This window comes from Microcebus murinus, chromosome 11 (assembly GCF_040939455.1).
Source record: "Microcebus murinus isolate Inina chromosome 11, M.murinus_Inina_mat1.0, whole genome shotgun sequence".
In the NCBI taxonomy this organism is placed as follows: domain Eukaryota; kingdom Metazoa; phylum Chordata; class Mammalia; order Primates; family Cheirogaleidae; genus Microcebus; species Microcebus murinus.
In genome coordinates this window covers 26,789,007-26,816,309 of record NC_134114.1, presented here as the reverse complement: position 1 = coordinate 26,816,309, position 27,303 = coordinate 26,789,007, and the positions used below count along the sequence as shown (strand labels likewise).

General features: G+C 36.8%; 2 long non-coding RNA genes across 3 annotated transcripts in view; both read left to right on the top strand.

Moving 5' to 3' along the window:
- The window catches only part of LOC105855449 (uncharacterized), a 41,872-nt gene extending 36,974 nt beyond the window's left edge, over positions 1-4,898 (top strand). For both annotated transcript variants that reach the window (XR_001146628.3, XR_012921670.1), the window contains exons 4-6: positions 4,432-4,504; positions 4,603-4,703; positions 4,811-4,898. This is a non-coding gene — a long non-coding RNA (uncharacterized LOC105855449). The remainder of the gene's footprint in view (positions 1-4,431; positions 4,505-4,602; positions 4,704-4,810) is intronic.
- A 15,464-nt stretch (positions 4,899-20,362) lies between these two features.
- LOC142873718 (uncharacterized) overlaps positions 20,363-27,303 on the top strand; it is a 42,870-nt gene continuing 35,929 nt past the window's right edge. Inside the window, exons 1-2 of the long non-coding RNA XR_012921669.1 lie at positions 20,363-20,393; positions 23,546-23,583. This is a non-coding gene — a long non-coding RNA (uncharacterized LOC142873718). The remainder of the gene's footprint in view (positions 20,394-23,545; positions 23,584-27,303) is intronic.

Here is a 27,303-nt window from a genome sequence, read left to right as displayed (position 1 = left end):
CAGGCAGTGACTCAGTCTGTTTCTGCTGCTATAACAAAACACCTGAGGCTAGGTAATTTATAAAGTATAGAAATTAACTTCTCATAGTTCTGGAGACTGAAAAGCCCAAGATCAACATGCCAGCAGGTTTGGTGTCTGATGAGAGCTTCATTCCCTGCCTCCAAGATTGTACCTTGTAACTGCATCCTCCATAGGTGAAGACTCTGTGTTCTTGCCTGGCAAAAGCAGAAGGGCAAAAAGAGGCCTAAGCTAGTCCCTTCCAGGAATTTATTAAAAGGATGTGTTCTGTAAAATTTGGATTCAGTCAAAAGGTCCCACTCAAGGATCTAGATGGCCATATGTGGCCCCAGCGCTGCAGATTCCCCACCCCATCCATTCATGAGAGTGGAGCCCTCACGACTTCGTCACTTCCCCAAAGGCACCACTCTTAATAACTAACACAATGGAGATTAAGTTTCAACATGAATTTTGGAGGGGACACATTCAAACCATAGCAGATAGGGAGCTGAAATTTTATGTAGGCTAAAATTTCCCTCCCTAGGAAGGCCCTCGTGGAGATGAATTTGAGAAAAGTCACAGGGCAATGAAGGAGCAGATATCTGAGGGAAGAACGCTGTAGGCCTTGAGATTCGTAGGTGCCTAAAATGTGCATGGAACAGTTGAGGAGGTGATGCGGCAGGAGCAGGAAGATTTGGGGGACTCTCATTTGACTCCATTTGATGAAGACAGGAAATCCTGCTGCAAAAGGGGTATTACTCAGGGTGCTAGGCACTTTTTGAGCCCTGGTAGTGGTGGTCAGCGGAGAGCTGGTCTTACGCTCAGCTCCATCTTGGCTTCTGTGATGGAGGCGTCACTGTAGACAAGACACCTATACATGCACTGAGACCTAAGGGGGCAAAAATTTGTAGTCTTCACAGCCAAGGCTTTTGATTTTCACGATTACATATAACTTGGCCCTGAACAATATATTGGAAAGAGAATAGATGAGATGCTAGATGACCTTGCCACCATAGACTAGATAAAGGTCTTACTAGCCTGGGGACAAATAGGGGGGAATAAGGGAATACAAACAAGAAAGTTTCTAGACCCAGCACTTTTTTTCTCTTGCTTGGGACGGAATCCCTGTGCATGAGTGGAGTAGAGGACAAAACTTGGATAGGCTTGGGAATCTGAGGTCACAGAGTATTTGTACTTCACTTTCGTTTTGAGGAACTCCAGAGAGTTTCCGAGCTTGTCAGAGTAGCCTTTTCCCGCTCCTTCCTCCTCTTCCTACCCAAGCATGCTGAGGCAGCCTTAAAAGAGCAATGGTAGCATAGTATGTTCAGGTAAAGGGGGCTGAAGCTCCCCCCTCAAACCCCACCCTACCGACAACATACACCATCTGGAAAAGTGCAGACGAATAAACAAATGTTCTCTCCAGCTCCTGTGAACTGGAAGGAAGTGGCTGAGAGTGGACCACAGGCCAGAAGTGATCTCCCTGCCAGGTTGAGGAGGATGCAGATGGGAGAGCAGACGGGGCTGGAGAGATCCCAGTATATGCACTGATTAATGCAACCAAAATGTTTGTACCCCCATAATATCCTCAATTTAAATAAATAAATAAATAAAAATTAAAAATAAAGATCTGGAAAATCGAAAACACAAAAGAGTGAAGACCATATATTTTCATTTAATGTTCTATTATACAAGTATTTTATAATTTATTCAATAATCCCTATTCATTTAAGTTGTTTCTATTTTTCCCTATTTTGTAATACCATAAAAAGCATTCTTAGATGCTTATTTTTGCACATGCTCCCCATTTATTCTTATGAAACTCTTTTTGTTTTACCTATGAGAGATAAAATTCACATCACACAACCCAAGGAAGCATCATTTTCATAGAATACAAGGTAAGTGGCACCCCTGCACTTATGCAGTGTGAGACAACTCTGTTGAGGTATTGATGCTTCATGCTCCCTGACTAGAGGCCATCTGTCCCCTTCCGGCCAGTGGAGGAAGACAGCAGGGACAGATGCCAACTGCCCTGGACTCAAAACTCTGTTCCAGTGATGGTAGAGCAATGCATGAGTCAGAGCTTAGGAGTAGTCCAGGGAGCAGAGGGGCAGAGGGATTAAAGGAAACCTTGATTTTGCTGAGTTTATACCAGAAGCAACTGAGACAAATTCCATTTACCCTTAATTTGTTCGACTAGATTTTCAAGTATTTCAAGGTGAAATATGATCTTAAACAGAGATTAAAGTTTCACTCCCTGAGCATGGAGTCTGAAAGATCAAACTCCTTACTGTTAGAAACGCTGAGGGAGGAACGCACGAAGCCGGTATAAGGTAAAAAGAAGTTTAGTGTCTGCAGATTGTTGGGCTGAGTCCAAGATAGCATCAGCCCTGAAATGACCTGCATCTAGGGTTTTACAGTGGGGTTTGGGCGGGCTCTCAAAGGGGTGGAGTTTGGGTGGGCCCTAAAAGGGGCGGGGCCAGTTTAAAGGGAAAGTTCCCATGGAACCTCCCACTAGTGTCTGGGTTCAGCCTAACAGTTATATTATTTTGCAGTATTAATTACTTTGATTATTAATAAGTAGTGAAGCCACTCCACAGCGTAGCTCTCTGTGTTTCCGTATTTTGTAACACTTCTAGTACTGACGTTCAGCTCTTTAGCGTTGGGCATTCAGTAAACATCCTCCTGTTTGGCTGCTAATCATCTTGTTTCTTCCTCATGAGAATCTCCTCTGGACATCCCCTCGCACTGGCCGGAAGGGGACAGATGGCCTCTAGTCAGGGAGCATGAAGCATCAATACCTCGACAGTGTTGCCTCACACTGCATAAGTGCAGGGGTGCCACTTACCTTGTATTCTATGAAAATGGTGCTTCCTTGGGTTGTGCGATGTGAATTTTACCTCTCATAGGTAAAACAAAAAGAGTTTCATAAGAATAAATGGGGAGCGTGTGCAAAAATAAGCATTTAAGAATGCTTTTTATGGTATTACAAAATAGGGAAAAATAGAAGCAACTTAAATGAATAGGGATTATTGAATAAATTATAAAATTCTTGTATAATAGAATATTAAATGAAAATATATGGTCTTTACTCTTTTGTGTTTTCCGTTTTCCATATCTTAGTTTTACTTTCTATTTATTTAAATTGAGGATATTATGGGGGTACAAACCTTTTGGTTGCATGAAATGCATTTGCCTCACTCAAGCCAGGGCCACAAGCGTGTCCTTACCCCATACAGTGTGCCCCGTGTCCATTAGCTGTGGGTTTACCCACCCCACAAGCTCCACCCCCCCCCACCTCCACCCTCCACCTGACCTGCACCCAATGAGTATCACTACCATGTGAGATTTTCCATATCTTAAAATGGGTTTTTTGGGTTTGGTTTTCTTTTATGACTTCCTCAGGAGAAAATATGAAGAAGAATGTCACTATCTGAAAAGTAAATCAAATTCCTTACAAAGAGGGAGTAATTAAACTGCGCCTTATGTAACCCTATGCAGAGAGTGTTCCAAGCTTTTAGAAAACAGAAAACAAACTGTCACATTTGAGCTCATGAAAGTTTAGAAAATGGAAAATAAACTGTATAGAAAATTTAGAGCTCATGAAGGTGACAGTAATAGAGATAGTTGTTACTTGATCTTCTAGAGGTTGTGGGTGGGAGGGATGCCTGAGACCTCCTATTTCATTATCTGTTTTAGTATTTTAAATATTTTTTAAAATATCAATCAAAGCCATTTAATGTCATCAGCTTTGTTTTTATTCTCAGGAAAATGGATTCCTGAACTCAGCTATAGTAATGTGCCATATTTTTCATCATGAATTTAGCTGTTATTATGAGTTAATGTAATAGGTTATATTTCTCATAATTTCCTTCATTAAAATTCATTATGAAATAGAACCTGATAGTATTTTCATTTCTGCATATTTTCATATATTTTGCCATTAGTAAACATTAAATGGCTTTTTAAAAAATCAAAGATTAAGAAGAATTTTAAATGCATTCAAATTTGTTACTCTTGAAAATCCAGCTAAGCATATAGCAACTTTCCACCAGTTCCATTTTCCAATGTCTCCCCTCCCAGTCAAATCCAATTATTTCTAAGTTAATTTACCCCTTCACTAGCCAAAATGTGGTCTTTTAACCTAGAAGCATCAATATTTCCTAGGAACTTTTGAAAATGCATATTTCTAGCCCCACCCAAGACCTACTGAATAAGAATCAAGAGTTTAAATTTTCCATAGAATTCACACATACATTAAGGTTTGAGAAGACTGGACCAGGAAGGATGACAATAAACACTTCCAATTTTCTTTCTACCTTTTTATTGTCTTTGATTAAGTGAATCCTATTTAAATTTGTTCTTTTGGGTGAAAACAACTGTGATAATACTTTCCTGCCCAGTCTGAAAAGAATTTTGTTTTCTTTGACTGATTAGAGGAAAATATGACTGCATGATTTCAAGTCAAACAAATCAAGATTTAGTTGAAGTTTTCCTGGAAAAATCAAAGGTGGGAAAAAAAGTCACAAACAGACAATTGCTTAAGTATTGCCCATCAAAACTAGATATATTGTTTGAGTGATAATATTCCTTCTTTTTGTCTACCAGATGATATCCAACAAAAGCACAGATTCCTTTACACAGCAATTACCATATCATAGTTTATGGACGACACACTTTTTTGCTTCCAGGACTTCGTTTTGGTGAAGGTGAGTTCTTTTAAAACTATACTTTAAAAAATATGAATATTTGAACTAGAAAAAATATGAACTAGATAGTCACAAATTATTTATCATTCCTCTTTTCATTCCTTTAGCATTGGAGAGTCAAATGCTCCTCTCTTTGCAACCAGAGTCTCCTTTTAACCGAGAGAATCCAGGAAAAGCGACATTGGAACTCCCAGGGCTAGATCAGAAGAAACCATGCAGCTCCTGCCTTGCCTCTTAGAACCTGTGATGCCTGAATGCTTCCCATGGGGACATCCCTCTCAAGACTCAGCAATTATGCAGTGAGAATCTCAGGGCTTCCTGAGAGGCAATGTACACTTTCTCTGGTTGACAGGCCCAGCAGAGTGAGCCATTTTGGAAGTCCAATCTTCAAATGACTGGGGCTCTCGCCAATATCTGACCAAAACGATTTGAGAGACCACAAGTAAAACCCTTAGCTGAGATTATCCTGCATTACCAACCACAAAATCATAAGCAAAATAAAATGTTTTAAGTTGCTAAATTTTGAGCTAATTTGTTCAAACTAATATTAACAATAACTTTTGTCTATTCATAAATACATTTATAATCTCAGATTGTTTAAAATGCCATTTGCTTAATTTCATTTTGTTTTTCCAAGCTTAAATACCTGATTGAGTTGAAAGACAGCAAAAATAAATTTAGAAGACATTGTTGCCATCAGCAGAATGGAATTTGTAGAGTGAAGACAATAGCTTTGGGTACCTGAATTCATAAAAAGGCTGAGTACAAGCTGACTAAGAAGGGGGTTGTCTCAGAGGCAAACAAAAACTGATGAATGAGAGAATAAAAACATTGTTGGTTACTTTTGCAGAAGTCTTTTCTCAATATTACATTATCCCACTGCTTGTTCCAAAGCAGAAGTGTTTTCCCAATAATTATAACAAAAATTCATTTTTATGTGAAAATAGGCCAACTATTTTCAACTACTAAATTGTGCTGATCTCTAACACATGAATAAAGGAATTTCTAATTTAAAATTAAAGTTAATTGCGTAAGTGGGTTTTCCAAAATGTACCTTGCAAATGATTTAGCCTTTCTGTAAAATTTCTTATTTGGGAACATGATACAACAGGATTCAGGGAAAGATTTCAGAACTGATCAGAGTGTGTGTTGTCAGATAGACTTAGATTTAAGTCCTGCCTCTGCCTCTCACTAGCTTTGATTTTGGGCAAAAAACTTGTATTTTTGGCCCCCTGTTTGCTAGTGTGTCAGAATGTTCAATACCCATGGCCCCATCCCTTATTTTGTTCAGCTTTGGGTGTGGCAGAGCCTCTCCTTCAACTCAGGATCAATCAGACTCGGTCTAAAGAGATTGTGGTAATTGCATGGCTCCTTCCGGAGATTGTTTTGGAGATGGACACATTACTCATTTCTGGTCAACAAGACATAAAGGAGATCAGCCCGGGAGAATTATGAGGAAATTTTCCTTTCTCCTGAAGAGATCCATTGACAGAAATAGCCTTTTCTGCCGGCCAGCACTCACCGCTATGGAGGATGTGGCTTCAGAACCGCAGCAGCCATCTCGTGAGCAGGAAGGGTCGCGCTGGGAGTCCACGTGGCAGAAACAGGACAGCAGAAGGAAGAGATGCCACTGCTTTTGGCCTTGGGAACATCACGGGTTGCTGCACTGACAGAGCTTGAGACTTTCTATTACGGGAAATACTCAGTCCTTCTTACTGGATAGATCAATTGATTAGGTTTCCTGTGGGGCTTGGCACCAAACGCCTCTTAACAGATAGACTGATTCTATAAAATAGGAATTCACATACCTATATCAGAGTTTTCCGAGAAAAGAAAATGAGACATATGGATTAATAAACATTCTACACAGTGCTTTTCACATTGTGTGTGCCGGGCAAATATAATGTCATCATGTACAATTAACAGCATCATCATCGTTACTATTATTATCATCTCCTAATGTTTCCAGAGTAAGAAATTTCAAACTAGGAAGGTTAAGTGACTTGTGCAAGGTCACACAGTGAGCAAGTAGTAAAGCAAGGACCAGAATTTCAATTTCTAGACTCCATCAAGGCAAGATGATTTTCATCTCACTGTGGAGCCTTGCACATCAGAGATGTATCTCTACGTGGTCACTGTCACTTCATGAGATCTAAGTTTTCTATAGACTTTAGTTTCCATTTTCTACACTTTCTTGAGCTCTAAATTTTCTAGAGTTTATTTTCTGTTTTCTAAATGCTTGGAACACTACATAGGGCTATACAGGGCATAGTTAATTGCTCCCTCTTTGTGAGAAATTTGATTTACTTTTCAGATAATGACATTCGCCTTCATATTTTCTCCTGAGGAAGTCATAAAACAAAACAAAACCAAAAAATAAAAAATAAAAACCATTTTAAGATCTGGAAAATTGAAAGCACAAAAGAGTAAAGGCCATATATTTTCATTTTCTCATATAATAAATACTACATCTTGTCTCCCTGGCTGTCAGCTCACTTCTTACTTTATTTCGGTGTGTTTTCTTAAAAATGAAAGGAGAGCCAGAAAATATGGAGCTATAGTGCCAGTGTGGAGCTTGGAATCTGGGGAGAGGTAAGTCAAAGAATATTAGTGAAGAAACAACCCTATATTATCACCCCATTTGCTTCAATTTTCTAACTTCTTCACAAATTGAAGAAACAGATAATTTTTATTGCTCCTTGGTGATGTCATCATTGCCTGGAAAAATTTATTTCACATGAGTTTTGTTTATAATAGACTGAGAAACTTTGATTTGTATGTTTTGTCCTGACCTTTTGGTTTCAGAATGACTGGGTTTTTTAGTCTGGCAGCATTTTCTAGCAGATTTGTGCTCAGGAAAGAAAAGAAGCTTTCTTTGTCAACTTTAACTATGTGTCATTGTGCAGTGAAAATCATGAAATGTGGCATTATTCCTTTGCAGAATCATCTCCCAAAGAAGTAATGTACTCCCGTTAAAGTTTTAAAAATGACTTTAGAGACTTGTGGCATTGGCATTGCCTGAGAATTAGACAACCTGGAAAAATAGTGTTTCTTTGAAGTTAACAAGAGCTTATACATTTACTCAAATAATTTATGCATGCTCATCCCAGTTTCCTGCACTTTCAGATTTGGTGTGGTGGAATCAAAACAGAAATTGATTTACCAGTGCCCCACGCCAAGACAACCATGGTCAGATCCCTTAATATTTGTAGTGGTTTTGATGATTGATTCCCCCAAATCCACCCTATCCCAGGTGTCTAAGGTAATGACAGTAATGTCATTTCCTTGACCCATAGTTGGTCTGGGCATGTGATGCATTTTCAGAAGATGAGCAAGGGTAGAAGTCAGCTGGAGATGGATGAGGGAAATTCTGGGATGAATGAGATCCAGAGATGGTATCTTAACTTAGGCTAGGCTCCCTAGGGAAGCAGCAGAGATGTGAATTCTCATGAAAGGTTTGTACTGAGGGTGTACTCTCTGGAGAAGAGGAGTGAGGGAAGCAGAACAGAGTGCTGGAAGAAAACTAAGCAAGAATGTATTCTCCAGTGAAGATTGGCTTCAACCTGGTCCTACAAGAAGCCCTGGAGCAAAAACTGCAACATGAAGTTGGTCCCAGTTTGAGGCAATAGGCTGTTCTTTTGTATCCCCATGTTAGTCAGTCATTAGTCATTGTTGTTTTTCACTCTTTCCTCTACCCTGAGAAGAAGGAGCATTCCCTAGCAGGAAAGGTGGCTCCTACGTGGCCATATGCAATTCTCACAGCAGCTTAGGAACAAGTTGAGCTGTTCTAGTGAAGGGTATTTGGGCAGGGCACCAACAGCATCCCTTACTGATGCTATGTCTGAACCTATCATGAGTCTGAAAATGGTACCCACACATAGAAGAGGGCAGGACAAACCAGGCATGAAGAAATGGAGCCAGAGATACTTCAGATCTCATAGTTTCTTGTTCTAGGAGATAAACTGCAAGAGTCACCCAGATCCAATCACTCTGTTTATTTGCCAAGAAAGTACTCTAATTGATATAATATTCATAAAAGGAAATATTTCAATATCACTATTAGAATAGACACACTGGAAAATAAAACATTTAAACAGCAAAGAGAAATATAAAATCAAAATATGTCTTCTCCCTGTTTCTTACTCATAGCTATCTCCTTAGGTAATTTGACTATCTTAATTCTTCTCATAGTCTCCTTCATAATTCTGAGTAATATGTTTATATTTCTATTTCTTTATTTAGGCTAAGTAGTACCAATTGACTTCTTGCCCTAAAACATGAGAAATATAGCTCACTTTTATTACCTCTATTCCCTTGTTCTTCCACTAATGTTTATTAGATATATATTTTTTAATGTTTTTATTTTGTCTTGTTAGAGGCTCAAAAATACATTTACAACTCTTTTATGGATTCACCCACCTTAGATGGTTTCTGACTCCCCAGATATAAAGTGAGGGAATATGTGCCCCGCACCCTCCCAACCCTTCTCCATGCTACTAGCTCAGAACTTTGCTCACCTCTACCATCTTCATGTAGTTAAGGTTTACCACAGCTTTATTTCCCAATGCTTCATTTCTCCACAAGCTTTAGAGCCAACCTTGTTTAATTCCATTACTCCAGATCATTCTGCGGTCAGCAAAAAAAAAAAAAAGGAAAGAAATAGAAAATCGACAAAAAAAGTGACAAGGCAAGAATCTTCCATGGGCATGCCAAGGTTACTCTCCCTTTCCTCATCACATCAAGCACTTCCTTTCCTATGTAGTTAGTCCAATAAATAAGCTTTGCCCATGCATGTCAATATTTCTACTTCTCATAGGGGAAGGAGCAGATGAAAGAAAGAAAGGAGCATTTAGATTCACCCAGAGAAATCAATATCTCTTTGTTGTAGTAAAATCAAAAATTTCTCATCATTTTTTATTTTAAATCTGTTAGGAATTTTAAACACAAAATAAAATATGTTATTGCAGTGACATTGTGCGAATCACTTGACCTCTATAGTCTCCAGTTCATTCTATCCTTCCAATAATATGTACTGAATACCTGTAATGTGCCAATGCATAGTTTTTGAAACCATCAGACTAGTGGAAGAGAAAGAAACAGAAACAAATAATTGTAAATACAGTGTGAAAAGGGCTTAAATAAATAGAGATGTATACAGAGAACAATGGGGTCAGAAAGGGTAGAGAGGTCAATGCTCCCAAGCATGAGGGGTAGGGAAGGCCTCACCATGGTAGCGAAGTATAGAGAGTCCCAAGGGATGCACGAAACATTACTAGATCTTCTCTGAGTCTCCTCAAAAAAGCAGCATTCTGAGATCAGTGAATTCTTTTTAAGTGGAGTAATTAATTACAAGACATCTTGGGCAACAGGCAGCCATTCTAGGTTGCATTAACTGATTTCCTCAATTACTCTTCTGAACTTCTCTTTTTATTAGCATGACTCACACTTCTCTCCTCCAGATGATCCCTTTGGGTGGTGACATTTGATATAGCCTGTCATTCTGAACAACACATATAATTATAATGCATTACAATTCTATCTTTAGTTATTTCATTGTTTATTAATGTATTCTTTTCCTACCAAATACTGGGTTTCTCAAAAACAACAGAAATTTATTGTCTCAGAGTTCTGGAGGCCAGAAATCCAAAATCAAGGTGCCAGCAGGGTTGTACTTTCTCTGACAAGGATTCTCTAGGGGATAATCCTTCCTTGTCACTAGTATCTTCTGGTACTTTCTGGAAATACTTGGTATTCCTTGGTTTGTGGATGCACTACTCTGATTACATGGCCGTTTCCTGCCTGTGTGTCATCCCTTTGTCTGTCTCTGGGTGCACATTTCCCCTTTTATAAGAACATTAGTCAGATTACATTAGGGTCCACTCTCATGACCTCATTGTAACTTCATTACATTTGTAAATATCCTATTTCTAAATAAGGTTGAATTTCTGAGGTAAGGGGTTTTAGGACTCTCTAACATATATTTTTGGAGAAACACAATTCAACACATAAGAATTGATGACCTTAGTTTATTTATACTTATGAAGAGACTAGAAAGAGCAAGAATATTAAGAAGTTATTTTGTTCTTTACTAAGCAAAGGAGAAAATATAGAGTAGAAATTTGGCAATAAATAGGATAAGATTAAGAACAAGAAGATAAAGAAAAATAAGCAAGAAGTAACAAAGCAAATTATTCTGTTTTTAAACACATATTACATTTTCTATATAAATTTTGTTGTTGTTGTTTTTGCTCCATGTAACAACAAGTGCATGTGATTATGTGTTTCTTTCTTTCTTTTTTTTTCCAGAATATTACAGTGGTACAGACACTTTGGTTTACATATATTGACTTTGCCCCACCCAAGTCAGAGATACAGTGTGCCCATCCCCCAGAAAGTGCACACTGCACCCATTAGGCGTGAATTTACCCATCCCTTTTTCCCCTCTCCCACCTGCCCCACACTAGATGAATGTTACTTCCATATGTGCACAGAAGTGTTAATTGATTAGTGCCAATTTAATGGTGAGTACCTGTGGTGAGTACCATTCTTGTGATAGTTCACTTTGAAAAATGAGTTCCAGCTCCATCAAGGATAATACAAGATAATACCATTGTTTTTTATGGCTGAGTAGTACTCCATGGTACTACTCCATGGAGTACAGTAGTACTCCATACATATACCATGTTTTACTAATCCATTCACATATTGATAGGCACTTAGATTGTTTACACATTTTTGCAATTGCAAATTATGCTGCCATAAACATTATAAAATGTCTTTTTTTCCTTTGGGTAAATACCCAGTGTTGAGATTGCTGGATCAAATGGTAGTTCTACTTTTAGTTCTTTGAGGTATTTCCAAATTACTTTCCATAGAGGTTGTACCAGTTTGCAGTCTCACCAGCAGTGTATGAATGTTCCTATCTCCCCTTATTCATGCCAATATTTGTTGTTTTGGGAATTTTTGATAAAGGCCACTCTCGCTGGAGTTAAGTGATATCTCATTGTGGTTTTGATTTGCATTTCCCTGATGATTGGAGATGTTGAGCAATTTTTCATATGTTTCTTGGCCATTAGTCTATCATCTAGTGAAAAGTTTCTCTTTATGTCCTTTTCTCAATTTTTAATGTGGTTGTTTGATTTTTTCTTTTGAATTTTCCTGAGTTCTATACAGATTGTAGTTATCAGCCCATTATTGGATGTGTAGCATGCAAATATTTTTTCCCATTTTGTAGGTTGTCTGTCCACTCTCATGATAGTTTCCTTGGCTGTGCAGAAGCTTTTTAATTTGATCATGTCCCATTCATTTATTTTTGTGGTTGCTGTGATTGCTTTTGGGATCCTCTTCATAAATTTTTGCATAGGCCAATGTCTATAAGAGTTTTTCCATTTTCTTCTAAAATTCTTATGGTTACATACCTTAGTTTAAGTCTGTGATCCATTGTGAGTTGATTTTTGTGAGAGTTGAAAAGTGCAGATCCTGTTTTCTGTATGTGGCTATCCAATTTTCCTAGTACCATTTATTGAATAGGATTTCCCAGTGTATATTTTTGTCTGCTTTGTCAAAGATCAGATGACAATATGAGGATGGTTTTATATCTTGATTCCTAGTCTTGTCCCATTGTTCTATGTCTCTGTTCTTATGCTACTATCATGCTCTTTTGGTTATTATAGCCTTGTAGTATAGCTTGAATTCTGGCTGACTGATGCCTCCCAATTTGTTCTTTTTGCTTATGGTTACTTTGGCTATATGGGGTCTTCTCTGGTTCCATACAAAGTGTAGAAATATTTTTTCTAGACCTGTGAAAAATGATATTGGTATTTTAATAGGGATTGCATGGAGTCTGTAGATCACTTTGGGTAGTATAACAGTCAAGTCGAGAATCAAATTGAAGACACAATACCTTTCACAATAGCATCAAAGAAAATAAAATATTTAGGAATATATTTAACTAAGGAAGTGAGATAATTATATAATGAGAACTACAAAGCACAAGAAAGAAATTTTAGAGGATGTGAACAGATGGAAAACCATACCATGCTCATGGATTGGCAGAATCAATATTGTTAAAACGTCTATATTCAAATGTTTTAAAAATAATTTTCAGGCTCTTTTAGGAAATACATTGAGATATTGCCTGAGATTTTTATAAATACAAGTTATTTCATAAGGCAATTGGAATACGGAATCAGATTAAAAGATACAATGAATGGATGTAGAATTTTTTTCACTCAAAGAAGTTAAAAATTTGATCATGAGGTTGGGAGGTTAGAGTGGCACAAAAGGAGGAGATAGTCCATAACATGAGGATATTCTGCTGCTTTTCTTCTCCTCAATTCTATTACATAGAAGGAGAGGAAGGGATCAACTGACCTTTTTAAACACCACTCAATACTGTCTTGCATGTTTATTGTCATTGTGTAATATTTTTAGTTTTAAAAACTCTATATTTATACTAGGCTGAATTATGTCTCCCAAAGGCATCGGGTCCTTATCTCTGGAACCTGTACATGTTAGCTTATTTGGAAATAAGACCTTTGTAGATGTGATTAAGTTGAGGATTCTGAGATGAAGAGATTATCCCAGATTATCAGATGGGTCAGCAGAAGGGGAGGAAGCTAAAACTTTAGGGGAGTTTCTTCTATCAGTAGAAAGTTATGAAAAAGGTTGCCAATGTGACACCCTGTGGCAAATTATTCATCATCACCTCTGCAAGGAGCTTCAAGTGAACTGTCAAGCTGGGATGCTCTTCAAGTATAATATTAGCCATTCTGAGCACCCTGAGCACCAGAGCACAGCCAAGTGATTCTATGTACATAAAATAGGATGAGGCACAAGTACATGGTGACTGAGCATGTTTTAGGAATTAAGAATTAACAAGGAAGACACCTAAATTTTAGTTTTCTTCCCTCAATCTATTTTATAGAGCTATACATTTTCACTGTTCAATGTGCGTGCTTTTCTTTATTTTAAAATAATGAATGAAATTATGGAAATACCAAGTCAACTTTAAAAAAAATCAGACCATTTTAAAAGATGAGGTCATCACCAAACCACCTTTCTTCTATTGTTAGTAGACCCTAATTATCAGCGCAGTTATACATGGTTTCTTGAATTCTAAATTATTAGTTTCCTATGGCTGCTAGCATTCCTTAGCTTGTGGCACATCACTTCAATCCCTGCCTCCATCTTCACATTTTCTCTTATTTCTGTATTCAGTCCCCCTTTGCCTTCCTCTTTTTTTCAATCTGTTTTGTCTCAAGTCACATGTCTTCCTCTTATAAGGGTGCATATGATTGCATTTAGGTCCCATCTGATAATCTGGGATAATCTCTTCATCTCAGAATCCTCAACTTAATCACATTTACAAAGATCCTATTTCCAAATAAGGTAACATGTACAGGTTCCAGAGATAAGGACCCGATGCCTTTGAGAGACATAATTCAGCCTAATATAAATATAGAGTTTTTAAAACTAAAAATATTATACAATGACAATAAACATGCAAGACAGTATTGAGTGGTGTTTAAAAAGGTCAGCTCTAGAGTCATCCAAACTTGGGTTCAAGTCCTCTGCTTTTCCATCTATTACCTGTGTGACTTTGAGCAGATGATTTAATATTTATATACCTCACTTTCCTAATTTGTAAAATGGGCCAATATTACCACTTCTATAAAAGGCATGCGAGGAAGAATAAATGAAACAATACATTAGGGCATTGAGAATGTGATTTGCACATTGCAAGCTTTTAATATTACTTATTGATAAAATTAATAAGAATAGTGGAATAGTGGTGGAAGAGAAGAATGCTGTGAAATGTCTGATATTATCCTCAATTATTCTCTTTTACACTTAAAATTATTTCCTCTTGAATCACAGAAAATGATAGAGAACAGTTGAGTACTTTTATTCTAAGAAAAAGACATCAAAATAACTTCTATAAAATAATGGAATCAATACACTAGGAGTAGGAGGTGCCACAGGCAGAAATACTGAATAGAGACAAATGGGGATTTCAGTCTAAATGCTTCCCTTACAGCAACACAAATACAGAATTTATTTCCAGGAAAAATACCAGAAGCAAATAGTAGAAATGCTTTTAAACTAGTAGACATTAATTGCTTAAAGGATGACTAAAGGAGAAGCCATAATTTTAGATTAAAATAGAATATAAGTAGATATGATTGTTAGTCTAAGCAGCCTTTTTTAGTGTACACAGTCATGTTTTTAAAAAATAAAAAGAAATACTAACATAGAAGCAAATAATCCTATAAAATTCTATTACTTCTTTAAGGCAATAATTTGTGAATTCACTCAGAATAGAGGATGTTCCCATCAGCAGGCAGTGTGTAGAACTTTCATTGTAGTGAATATGGTTTCCTGTCCCTTTCTTTATTTTTACTTTGGAGTTGAAGAAAATTTGAGTGAAAGACATAAAGGTGTTCAAATCTATTTCACACCAACTATAAATTTGATTTTGGAGAAACGGAGGCTAGACAAAGTGTAGATGAGTATAAAGGAAGTCAATTTTAGGTGAAGAATTCTGCAGAACCACAAAATAGATATTCAAAATGACTGAATCAGCTAAATATCTCTCGGTCAATTTTATATATGAAATGGTTGGATTTGAAAGGAAATTCAGTTTTCCTCCCTAAAATTATGGGTGAATAGCAACATTTTACTGGAGAACAGGCTTATATACTAAGCTCCCCCCTTCCTCATACAGAAAGGAAAACTATTCCATTTTCAGTCTTATCTTTAGCAGTTCTTATCAATTCCATTGTCATTTTGAGTCTACCAGATCACTTCTCTGACACCAAATTCTAATGGGATTCTTCCTATTGCTTTTCCATAATTGAATAGAATTGTCAAAAACCCACCTGTAGTAAACAACAGCACACCTTTTCCCTATCCTCAACATTATTGTTCATTCTAATGGTGGAAGTAAGGTTGTGAAAAAACCTTACAATAGCTTCCCATGTTAGCAGAGTTAGATTCAGTAGGTTTGGCATAAGGCTCGGGAATCTGGATTTCTTAAAATCACTCCAGTATCTGCATTTATACAATGTTTTCAGGTAGTTTAAATAAACTTCTATACAACTTAGTATCAGCACCTTGTCTCTAGAAAAGTGACATGTGCTATTCTTTAAAGAGACATTATAATTCTGCTTCTTGTGACCTCTAGTGCCCTCATGTGACAATATTTATGCTTTAAGTGTGTGTGGGAGTGTGTGTGCACATGTGTATTTTAGAATGCATGTAACGATGCATATTTACTTTAAAACACTTGGAAAAACCTTGATATAGATTATTAGTGGAAATAAAAAAGCAAAAAGTAGTTCCCTAATAACTCAAAAGCCTTAATATTATTTGAGAATTGATTATAATTCCAATAACAAAGATAGATTATTGTAGCAATAAAATGATAGTCTAGAATATTACAGCTATCAATGTTCTTAATCTTTCTTACTTCCTTCTAATTATGATATATTTTTATAAATTGCATTTATCTTTGAAGTTGTTTTAAATCTCTTTTTTTGAACAAAATTACTGGTAACTAACAAAAACAATAGCAATAACACAATACTAGCAATAGCTGACACCCATTAAGTTTCAGGCACTATGGAAAGAATTTTACATATAATTTAACTAAATTCACAACTACCTTATCAGAGGGAAATTATTACTATTCCTATTTTACTGACGAGGAAATTGAAGTGCTGTAAAGTTAAGTAACAAAGAAGTTAAATCCCACAACTAAAAAATGGCTGGACTAAGATGATCCTATGTAGTCTAATTCCGAAGCTTAATATTTCTATTAAATAAATAAAGATATTAATATTTGAAGATGTGGCAGTTTAGAGTACAGGCTTATTTACAACTTTGCAAAATTTTAGCTCAGTATATGATGTCCTGAGGCCAGAATTTAATTTCTTCATTCATAGATTATTTATACTCTTAACTGAAAGTAATTGTTAATGAATGAGGTATATACTTTGGAAAAAGGAGAGTTTTATTTCTCTTAAAGGGTAGCAACGAACTGGGTGGCCACTAAAACAGGTTGAGAAACAGAGCCCTGGCCAGAACCCAGGCATATGTGCACTAAAGAAGAGACAAAATGCAACAGGATTTTGTACCAAGTGAGGTGGTCAAATATACATAATTCACAAGCTATAGGAGGAGTCATGAATATTTATGAAGAGAAATCATACATTTGTAATTGTGCTTTACCTTTCCCATTCCATCATGGCTGGGAACTCGATTTTAAGGTGATTCTGGCACCCCCTTGGCCGAGAGGGGTCCATTCAGTTAGGAGAGGGTTTAGAATTTTATTTTTAGTTCACAATACTATGTCTACTTCCCAAAGGAATTCAAGTGGACTTACAAGAGCAGACTCATGCACACTAGAGATAACAGTCTAAGAAGTGGAAGCTTTAAGGCCAGGAGGGAGTATGAATAGTTGCCACCACCAGACTCAGGTGAAATTAAGCCACTGTGATTCAAAACGAAGTATGACAACTCAGGCAAGAGAAAACTGCATGAGTTTGGAGATTAACATTTGTTTTTTGAGTGTAGTGGGAAGAGTTCTCGAGATACTAATCTTAGAGACTTTCCTTTCTCATCATTTTTTCCAATCTTTTCCTTGTCAGTCTGAGGTGCCCCCTTGTCCTGTAGGGAAAACAAGAGTTGTTTTAGCAGGAATGTGAAGAGAAAAACAATCATTTTCAGTAGTCATTTTAATTCCCACACTTGACTTCCAAGAATCAAAAGGGAAGTCTTACAGGAGAATTTGTGCCATGAAAATTGCTTGAAAGAGAAGAGCATTGTGCCCCATCTCTGGGAGACCTCATAAGACCTCAGGAATTTAAATAAATAATATATATATAAAATGCTTGTTATAGTGCCTGAAACTTAATGGGTGTCAGCTATCGCTAATAGTGTAATTATTGATATTATTGTTGTTAGTTATTGGCAATAAGTGTCCTTGTCCGAGGGGTGGGTGTCACAAACATGGAAGAGGTCTCTGGTTTCAGAGAGAAGGCCCTGCCCTGATAAAGCCCGATGGAAGCCCAATGGATTTCTCTCTCCTCTTACACAGAGGAGCCATGTTCACTTCCTTCAGAACCTTCTGGGTGAAGGATCTATGGCTGCCAGCACATCATCTGTGGCCTACGCAGCAGGAGGACACCTGCCCGTGCTGCTGGGTATTTACCTTATAAGAACAACACCCTTGGCAACATTCAGGACGCAGGGCAAGGTCCTTGATCCTTAGAGGACGTGGGGGTGGTGTGGGATAAGAAGCCTTAGCACAAAAGCTAAGGGAAACCACCCCACGCTAGCACTGAAAACCCTATGGCAGCGCTGGTGTAGGAGGAATTTAGTGCTTTGCTCAGGTAAACACACACAAACACACACAGAGTAATGGTACAGACATTGAACACTGCCATTAAAAACAATCCATCCATTTATATCGAATTTTTCATTTTAAAAAATCACTTTCACGTGGGATATAGACAGTGAAATGGAAGTTTAAAAAAGATGCAGGAACATTTTTCAATAAATAATTCTTATTCCCTATTTGTGAACTGTAGTTCACTGGAGGCCTTTGTATAATGAATTAAATCAATGGAGTTCAGATATGTTTGTTTCAAGCTAATACTGGACACCAGTTGCATATCAGAATCTCGTAGATGCTTCGTGAAAACGCAAATGGCTGGGCCACACCTCCAAATTCAGTAGGTAGGTCTGGAATGAGGCCTGAGAACTTGCATTTCCATTAATAACACGTTCCGGGTGCTGTTGCTGCTGTTGGTCTAGGACCACACTTTGAGAAGCCCTGAATTGGGGGATTTGGAAACTTGACTATTAAGCATGTCCTTGGAAATCTGTCTCAAATCCCAATGGCCTCACTAGAGTGGGCATATTATAGGAGCTGTGAATAAGCAAACATTTATAAGTACTTCCTCTGGGTCAGTAAATGTTCCAGGAGCATTTCATCTATGAACGTACTTAATCTTCACAACAATGCTCTCAAGTGGGTATTATTATTAGCCTCATTTTTCAGATTAGGAAACAGAGGCACAGAGAGGTTAAAGGACTTGCTCGAGGTTACACAGCTGGAAGGTGGCAGAGCTTGAATTTGAAGTCTGTGCTTATAACTGCTGTGACATATTGCAGATCGCTGAGGTCTCTGAACAGTCCTGAGCTATAGACATTTTATCTGAGTGCTTTTGACGTGCAGTACGTAAATCTTAAATTGACTTTTTACCATGACAGATTACCAAGGCATTTGGGACAGGGATTAGAGGGATGGGTACACAAACCTCTGCACAGAGATGGGATTCAGAAGACCTATAGGCAGCGGCAAACTTTCTTGGGGAAGAAACTGTTGAGGTGTCTAAGTTCTGGGACCTTACACCACTCTCCTCTGGGACTTGAACCCCTGTAAGTCTTCCTTTCACACTGTGATCCCCACCTTCCTGAGCTAAGGGCCTTTCAGTTCTGGCTTCCCCAAGGCTTCACTCCTCTCCCTCTCTGCACCTGTGCCTCCTGTTTGCCCATAATCCTGTTCCTTCTCATAATCCTGTTCCTTCTCTGTTCTCTGCTCTACTCCCATGTCAGCTGGCTTCTGCCAGAGGCTTCCGGCAGAAGGCATGGGCAGGAGAAGCAGGAAGGGAGGTGCTAGTATTCACCCCTACCCTCTCTGACCTGGCTCCTCCACAGCTCGTGCTCCTGTTGAACTCCATGTTCCAACTTCTGCTGGGTGGCCCTGGCCAGGGCTTTGGTAACCCTGTGTCATCCCCTACTCCTCCCAGCTTGAGGCTGCTAGTGGCTTCCTGCCACTTCTGAACTTGGGATTGCCTCGCTATCCTGTTCAGCTTCATGGTCTCCTACCACCCATGTGACCAATTCCATACATTAATTTTCTCCATTTTAAATACATTAAGAGGTTTTTGTTTTCTTCTCTGGATCATGACTGATACACCCTAATTTATCTGCTCTGCACTGGACCTCTTTCTTTCCTTAAACAAAGATGTTTAAGTTCCTGCCCCAGGACATTTGCACTAGTTGTACCCTCTGTGAAATACTCTTTTTCCTAATGGCCTCAAGGCTTAATTTTACATACCATTCCAGTCCTGGTACAAATGCAACCTCCTCAGAGAGCTTACCTGTTCATCCTGTCTAAAGTGAACTCTCTAGTATCCCTTGATCACATTTTTCTGTTTTCTCCCATTACCCATCATTATCTGAAATGATCTTGCATATTTATCTACTTATTTATTGACCATCTTTTCACAATAGGATGTAAGCTCCATAAGAGTGTGTATCCTGAGTGTCTTGTTCACTACCATGCTTGAATGTAATAAGGTAGAAGAATGTCTAGCACTTAACAAATATTTCCTGATGGACAGACTCTCTGACTAACACAATGATTGACTGAATACATTAATGTAGCTTTAAAGTGATGACCTTAGGATAGCAAAGAGATAATCCATTGAATGCTAACTCTGATAAATTGGTAATATCTACAGGGAATACAAAACAGAGGATTTTGAGGGTAGATATTAACAATTATCTAATTAAACCTTAAAAGAACTTTAACGTGGCATGTGGAAAAGCTAGGTTCTGAGAATGCTGTTAATCACAATAGGCACACTAGCTGGCACTGACAAAACAATGGACCTCCAGGTAACTGAATGACTTAGTGACCTGAATTATTTAGCACGTTCCATCTAGACTCGAGAATGTCTGCCTACCACAAGATAATGGTTTTGGTTTTACCTACTGGATTTTCTGCCGCTCTTTCTCACAGTAATTGGTGGTAAAATTTCAACTGCATCTTAAAGCAACTCATGAAAAATAAAGAAAAGTACTCATTCTCCTATTTGCTGCTGAAGTAGAGAATGTGCATGTTTATTCAGAAGTGATACATATTTATGGCAGAAAATTTAGAAAATACATAAATCTCAAAGGAGAAAAATTACTCATAAAATTACTTGATGGTTCAGTGTAAAACTTTCTAAAATCCTTTCTAGAAAGGATAATAATGTATACACTTGCATTATTTTTTTAAAAAAATCATTCTTTTTACTCATATTGTTTAATAACTTTCTTTTTTCTGAAATATATCATGTACATTTCCCCATCACAATGATTTTCAACCAATATGCTCTTCTTCTAAGTCTTCAGAATACTGTTGCTTTTCTTTTTTATCCCTCATTGGACTAAGTACTTTTCTGGCTTTGTTCTCTTTTGACTTTGGTCAAATTCCACTCTCAGAGTACCTGGAGGCAAAGATGTAGATAAGTCCCATCAATTTTTGGTATATATTTACTTCTTTCAGTTTTCTTTTGTTTTTCTTGTCCCAGGAATGATTCTTTGATAGTCTGAACAATTGGAATAGACGGAACACTATGTAGAGTTACTGGGAGTTCTCCTGTCTTAACCCACATCTGGAGACTATGCTACATTTGGAGTTGCTACATTTAAATGGGCCTAAAATAAAGGAGTCGTGGAGGCAAGACACTTCTCTTCCTTTGCTCTTGAGGGGCAAAACTTATGTGGAATAGAGACCAGCCCCATGCTGCCAATCATCTAGTTAAAACACTCATTTTCTGGTGACCTGAGTCAAAGGGCACACAGTGAGGGAGGTTGAAATTTTCTCTCCTGTTTTTAAACTTGACATGCCATTTTTTCGTAGAAGGAAAGTCTGTATAGGTTTTTCTCAACCCAAATCTATCTATCTTATTACAGGTGAGTTCCGACAATTTCTGCTTTTAGTATATGCATTCAACAATATTTAGCAGATATTTATTGTCTCTGCAATATGCCGGCATTGTATTGTTCACTGATTTTACAGTGGTGATTAAAAGAGAAATTGTTCTTGTCTTCATGATACAGGAAAGTGGACCCCAACACTGGGGTCCAGCTTAAAAGCCAAGTGAGTTCTTTGCTTTGAACGAGAAAGAATTCAAGAGTAAGCCAACAGGCCAGGTGCGGTGGCTTATGCCTGTAATCCTAGCACTCCTGGAGGCTGAGGTGGGAGGATAGCTTGAGGTCAGGAGTTCGAGACCAGCCTGAGCAAGAGCAAGACCCTACTAAAAATAGAAAGAAATTAGCTGGACAACTAAAAATATTAGCTAGACATGGTGGTGCATGCCTGTAGTCCCAGCTACTCGGGAAGCTGAGGCAGAAGGATTGCTTAAGCCCAGGAGTTTGAGGTTGCTGTGGGCTAGGCTGACACCATGGCATTCTAGCCTGGGCAAACTCTTCCAGGAATTGTCATGCATTTGTAAACTGTCATGGCGCTGGTGGGAGTTTCTTTTGGTATGCTAATACATCATACGCAGGGTGTGATGAGCAGTGAGGGTGACCTGAGATTGTTTTTCATGGCCATGTTGGTTCTAGCACGCCCAGGATGAAAGCCACAGTGTTTCTCTAACCTAATCTTAGCAATGATGTCATATCACTTTGCCATATTCTGTTAATTAAAAGTTGATATGGGTAGCCCACATTCAAAGGGAGTGGATAACATACAAATATCAGGAAGTAGGGATCACGGGGCCATTTTAGAGGCTGCCTACCACAGGTACGGTAATGTCACAAATTCTTTCTCTTCCTCTATTTCCACTCTAACATTTCCTAATTTCAGATATTAAATAATAATTCTAGAACATTTAAAAATATATTTACATGGAAGAATTGTTTAACAATCTGTGCAATTGTGTAATTTATTTGTAAAATTTGGGAAAAATGTAATCATTATGGATTTCCAAGCAGTTTTCTTTTAACAGTGTTTTTTAAAATACATATGTGTGTGTGTGTATATATACATATACATATACATATATATATATATGTATATATATATATATATACACATAATATGACAATAAAAGCTGGGAATAAAAATACTAGAATCTAAATTATTATCCCAAATTGAAATATTCTGGTGGTTATGTCCAGATAATAGGTAAATAAAAGTCAAGTTGGGGAAAAATATCTCTTGAATCTTAAAGAACAACTTCAAAAAGTCCTATACTAAAAAAACAACTTTGTATTTCCATCCTACAGTTGAAAGAACTAGCTGATTATTTCAAATAATGGGGGACACTTAAACCACATTTATCTCATCCCTTAATATTTCTCTCTCTTTTTATATAATGCAATGCGACATAGGGGTAATTTTTTATCATTATGATAACAATCTAAATTTCAGCACACAGTCTTTCTAATGAATTAATGAGGCTTCTCACTTGATAATTTTTATGTCATCCATCAAAGAAAATATATCACCAATAATTAATATTGTTTATTCAATGGTAGTTCTGTCATGTTGGTTTCTCATCTTAGAACATATAATCCTGGTATTTAAGCTCAGCACATTATGCTTGTTTATAAACCTTTTTTCCCCCTTCTTAAGGAGATAATAAAAAGGTATAGTAGGATAGAAATAGTTATGTGTTTGACAATACAACACAAAAAATGACAAACATGCTTACCTAGTTGAAGTCAAGAGATAAATGAAAATATAAAGAGGTTAAACAGAATGAAAAAGAGACAACATAGTAATAGTAACAGTTCTTAAATCTAACTGTGAGCTAAATTAATCTTATATCAAAAGTATTGACTAGAAGTTTGAGGAGAGGAATTATATGTTTCAAGGTTAAGGAAAAATTGAGTTTAAATAGAGGCATTTAAAATTGGTAAAAGAGGATGCATGCAAAATAACATATATTTATATTGTGTGTTTAAGAACTTTCACAGAGATTTTGGTTGTTTTTGCAAAATTGAAAGGTTTGATCTGTTCTTATAGTTTATTGTTTGCATTTGTCTCTTAGGCATTCAGCCCACACCAAACACCTCCAGGCAGCTGGCTGTAAGTACCTTATGAGAAAGTGGCTCTGTAACAATACATTATTTCATTATAGTCAAACCTTTTACCCTGTAACTTCAACCAATAAGTTTTAGTTATCCTATTGGGTCCTAAATATAAATGTATAGAGAAAGGACTCCTAAGACCTGAGTCAGATATTCTTTCGGCTAATCTACTGAGGATATGTGGGGTGGGGGAAGTGAGGAGGTGTGGCGGGGATCACACAATATCATAATGGGTGCTGTCAACCATGTGAATGAAGTAAAAGTGGAAAGGAGTTATTGCCAGAAAAACAGGTCTCAGAACCCAAAAGAAGAGGCATATGAAGTAAACAAAAACAAAATTTCCTCCATAGCATAATGGTCTTTAAATTTCCTCCATAGCATAATAGTCTTTAAAAATGTTTGTACCCCCCCGTAATATTATGAAATTTAATAAAATAAAAGGAATGGTGAGGATTCACTGACAATAAACACTGTGGTCAAGAGAACCGTAGTATGCTGACTTGAGAAAGCTTTTGATTTGGGTGAACTGATCCCAACTTTGTCCCAGTTGTTTTCAGATTCACCATTAGAGTTTTTCCTCCTTTAAACCTGTTATGGTTAGAGAATAAGCATTTGTATTTAATATTTGGTAGAAACCAATTCTGTATCAGAGGATGGCAAGGAAAATTGCAAAATAGTTGATAACAATTTACAGTTTTTTAGTCATCAAAGTAACATTTGTATTTTAAATGATGTACATTTTTTGAATGTCAATTTTTCCAAAATGTTAGTGTTCTTTCAAAAAGTGTTAAATTCTCTCTCTCAGGGAGAATCCACATAAACTAGCCAAAGTAGAAAACTGAAAATTAGGAATTGGAGGCAATAAACGTCCTGGAGTGTGTTGTAACATTATAAAAAGCAAAAATTGGTATAAATGGGAAAAATATAAATAAGTGAAAAACAATAAAAAAGATCTAAAGGTAACTATCAGGCTCTCTGTGAGTTTTCTCTTTCCCAATTTTTATACCTTGAAATATTTTTTAACATCTTCACACAATTTGAAGGCTTATATTTTTTAACCTTTCAAGATATGTGCATATTAGATATAATGTACAGTCTAATCAATGTACATTCTTGCATAATATATGTTTATAAACCTGTGTATAAGCACTACCCAGGATAACAAGCAGAGTACTGCCACATCCGCAAAGCCTCCAATACATCCATTCACTTTCTTTATCCCTCCAGAGAAAAATGCTATCCTAACCTCTAAGGTAATTACTTCTGGTTTGTTTTTTTTTTTTTTCCATAGTTTATTCACCTAAATATACATCACTAAATGTTTTAGCTTAATTTTACCTGGTTCTTTTGAGTTTCGTATAATGGGCACATACAGTATGTAGATCCATTTGTGTCTTAATTTCTTTGCTCAACATAGCGTTTATAAAATTTATGCATATGGATAAGTGTAGCTACATTTTATTTTTATTATAGTCTGTGGGTTTCTCATCTATCCATTTCTTCTATCTATGTTACAGTTGGGGCACATTTGGGAACTTTCCAAGTGGTGTATTACTGTGCACAATCCCGCCATGAGCCTTCCGGATCATGAATCTTGGTGCCCACAAGTATTACTCCATGATATACACCTAGAAGCAGAAATGCTGTCTCATAGGATACGCATAGCTTTAACTTTACTAGATGAGATCAAGTTATTTTCTAAGGTGAACACAACCCCAGACAGGATATATGAGAGTCCCTCTTGCTCCATATACTCACTGTGGATTAGTCTCATCATACTTTTAGCCTCTTCTATTTGGCTATATTTTAGGGATATCCCCATCTTCAACTGTGGTCCTTAGAATTATAACCAGTACTATACGTATGATATAGCAAGAACACTGTCATCTTACTTGTTATTAAATAGTATACTTCCACGTTTAATCTAATCACATCAATTTTGGACTAACCTAAATCCTGAAGTTATTGTTGGTAAGTCATGTCTTTCTTACATTATATATTTGGAGATGACTTTTTAATCAAGTTTTAGCACTTTATATTTGGTCTTACTCATCTTATCAAATCTGACCTATGATTCTAGTTATTAAGATAATGGTTCTGTCTTTATTCAATTTGTTAAAAATATTTATTGTCTCTCAGCTTCAAGCAAGGTTCATCTAATTAATTAGTCTGGCTTGATATAAGTCACTCATATGTTGAGAACACAGTCTAAAACAGAATTTTGGAAAATGTATCAAAAAATTTTCCTCAGGCCAATTCCTATCTAACACTTGATATCCTCAAAATTTAGCTAGTCAAACAGTGGTAAAGGCATTCCTATGACTTTATAATCCAAAAGTTTTCACTTTATGCCTGTAATGCATTAGCTTTTGGCTGCCATCCTTTCCTTGTTCTTGTTCTAAGATAGCTACAAAGAGACTTTCTGTGTGAATGTGTAAACTTCCCCCCCCCTGCCCCCGCCCCCAAGATTCAGATCATTCTGAGCTTTACTCATCCTGGTCTTGTTCTGTAGGACTATAGTCTCCCCTGACACTCTCATTTGGTTTTATGCCCTTATTTTTATCTTGTGTTTGACTCTTTTAAACTTTGAACTCATCTGAGGAGGCCTGTATAATCAGCATGTTTGCTATATAATTAGCTGCCCTTCATTTTATCACTTGCAATTTTTGAAATCAGAATTAAAATTTTCAAGACCTTCCAACTCCCTGAAATTGTCTTTCCATAGCCCCAAGATCCAAGTTCTGAAGTCATACTCACTTTTTATCTAATTTTTTTAAGTCTCTCTTTCTAAAATCTAGGGCATACTTTTCATTATCTATCATGAACTGTAAAAGTAATGTATTCTCCCAAACCCCACCATTTTTTTAATCAAAAAATAATTCTACATTGGCAGCTTCATGGGCACAGGGCCTGTGCAGTTGCACAGAGTCCTGAGCTCAGAAGACAGCCCCCATCATCTTTTTTTTAAAGCTCTGCTGTTGCAATCTTGAAATTATGTGGCTGGTTCTGGTAACTAGTCTATATTTATAATAGGAAATCACATATATGCTCTCTATTTCCTAGGAGATAAAGCTGACTGACTACATGGCAATTTTGGACATTTTTGGATTTCTTTTCATCATATGATACTTCCAGAGATGTTAACTCTGTTCAACAACTTACTCCTATAACCATACTTCAGGGCTTTTATCAAGGTCTAGCCTCTAAAAACATTTCCTTTAAAGATATAAAAGTGTTTTCCACTGTAAGAATAACATGTTTATTATAAAACATTTAGAAAATACAAAAAAATTATCTAATCCATAAATAAATATCTTTAATATTTTATTGGATTTTCTAATGATCTAGATTTTAACATAATTATGATCATGCAGCACCTACCTGATTATGTGTATTGATATTTAAATGATATCATTTTATTATAAAGATACATATGCTCAATTTTTAAGAAATGAATCTGACAAATCATAAAACAGATATTTTAAAAAGTTAAAAAAATTCCTAAAAATCCTCTACTCAGAAATAACAACTCTGATAATTTTGAAAGCTTTCCTATACTCTTTATTTCTGAGGATTTGTAATAGATGAAATTATACTGTATAACTGATTTCTAAGTAAGTAAATATTTACATATAATAATTCAAAAAGAATATGAAAGTGGCTTAGCAATGAATTATACCCCTCTACAGAAATCTTACTCTTCAGTGTACACTTTTCA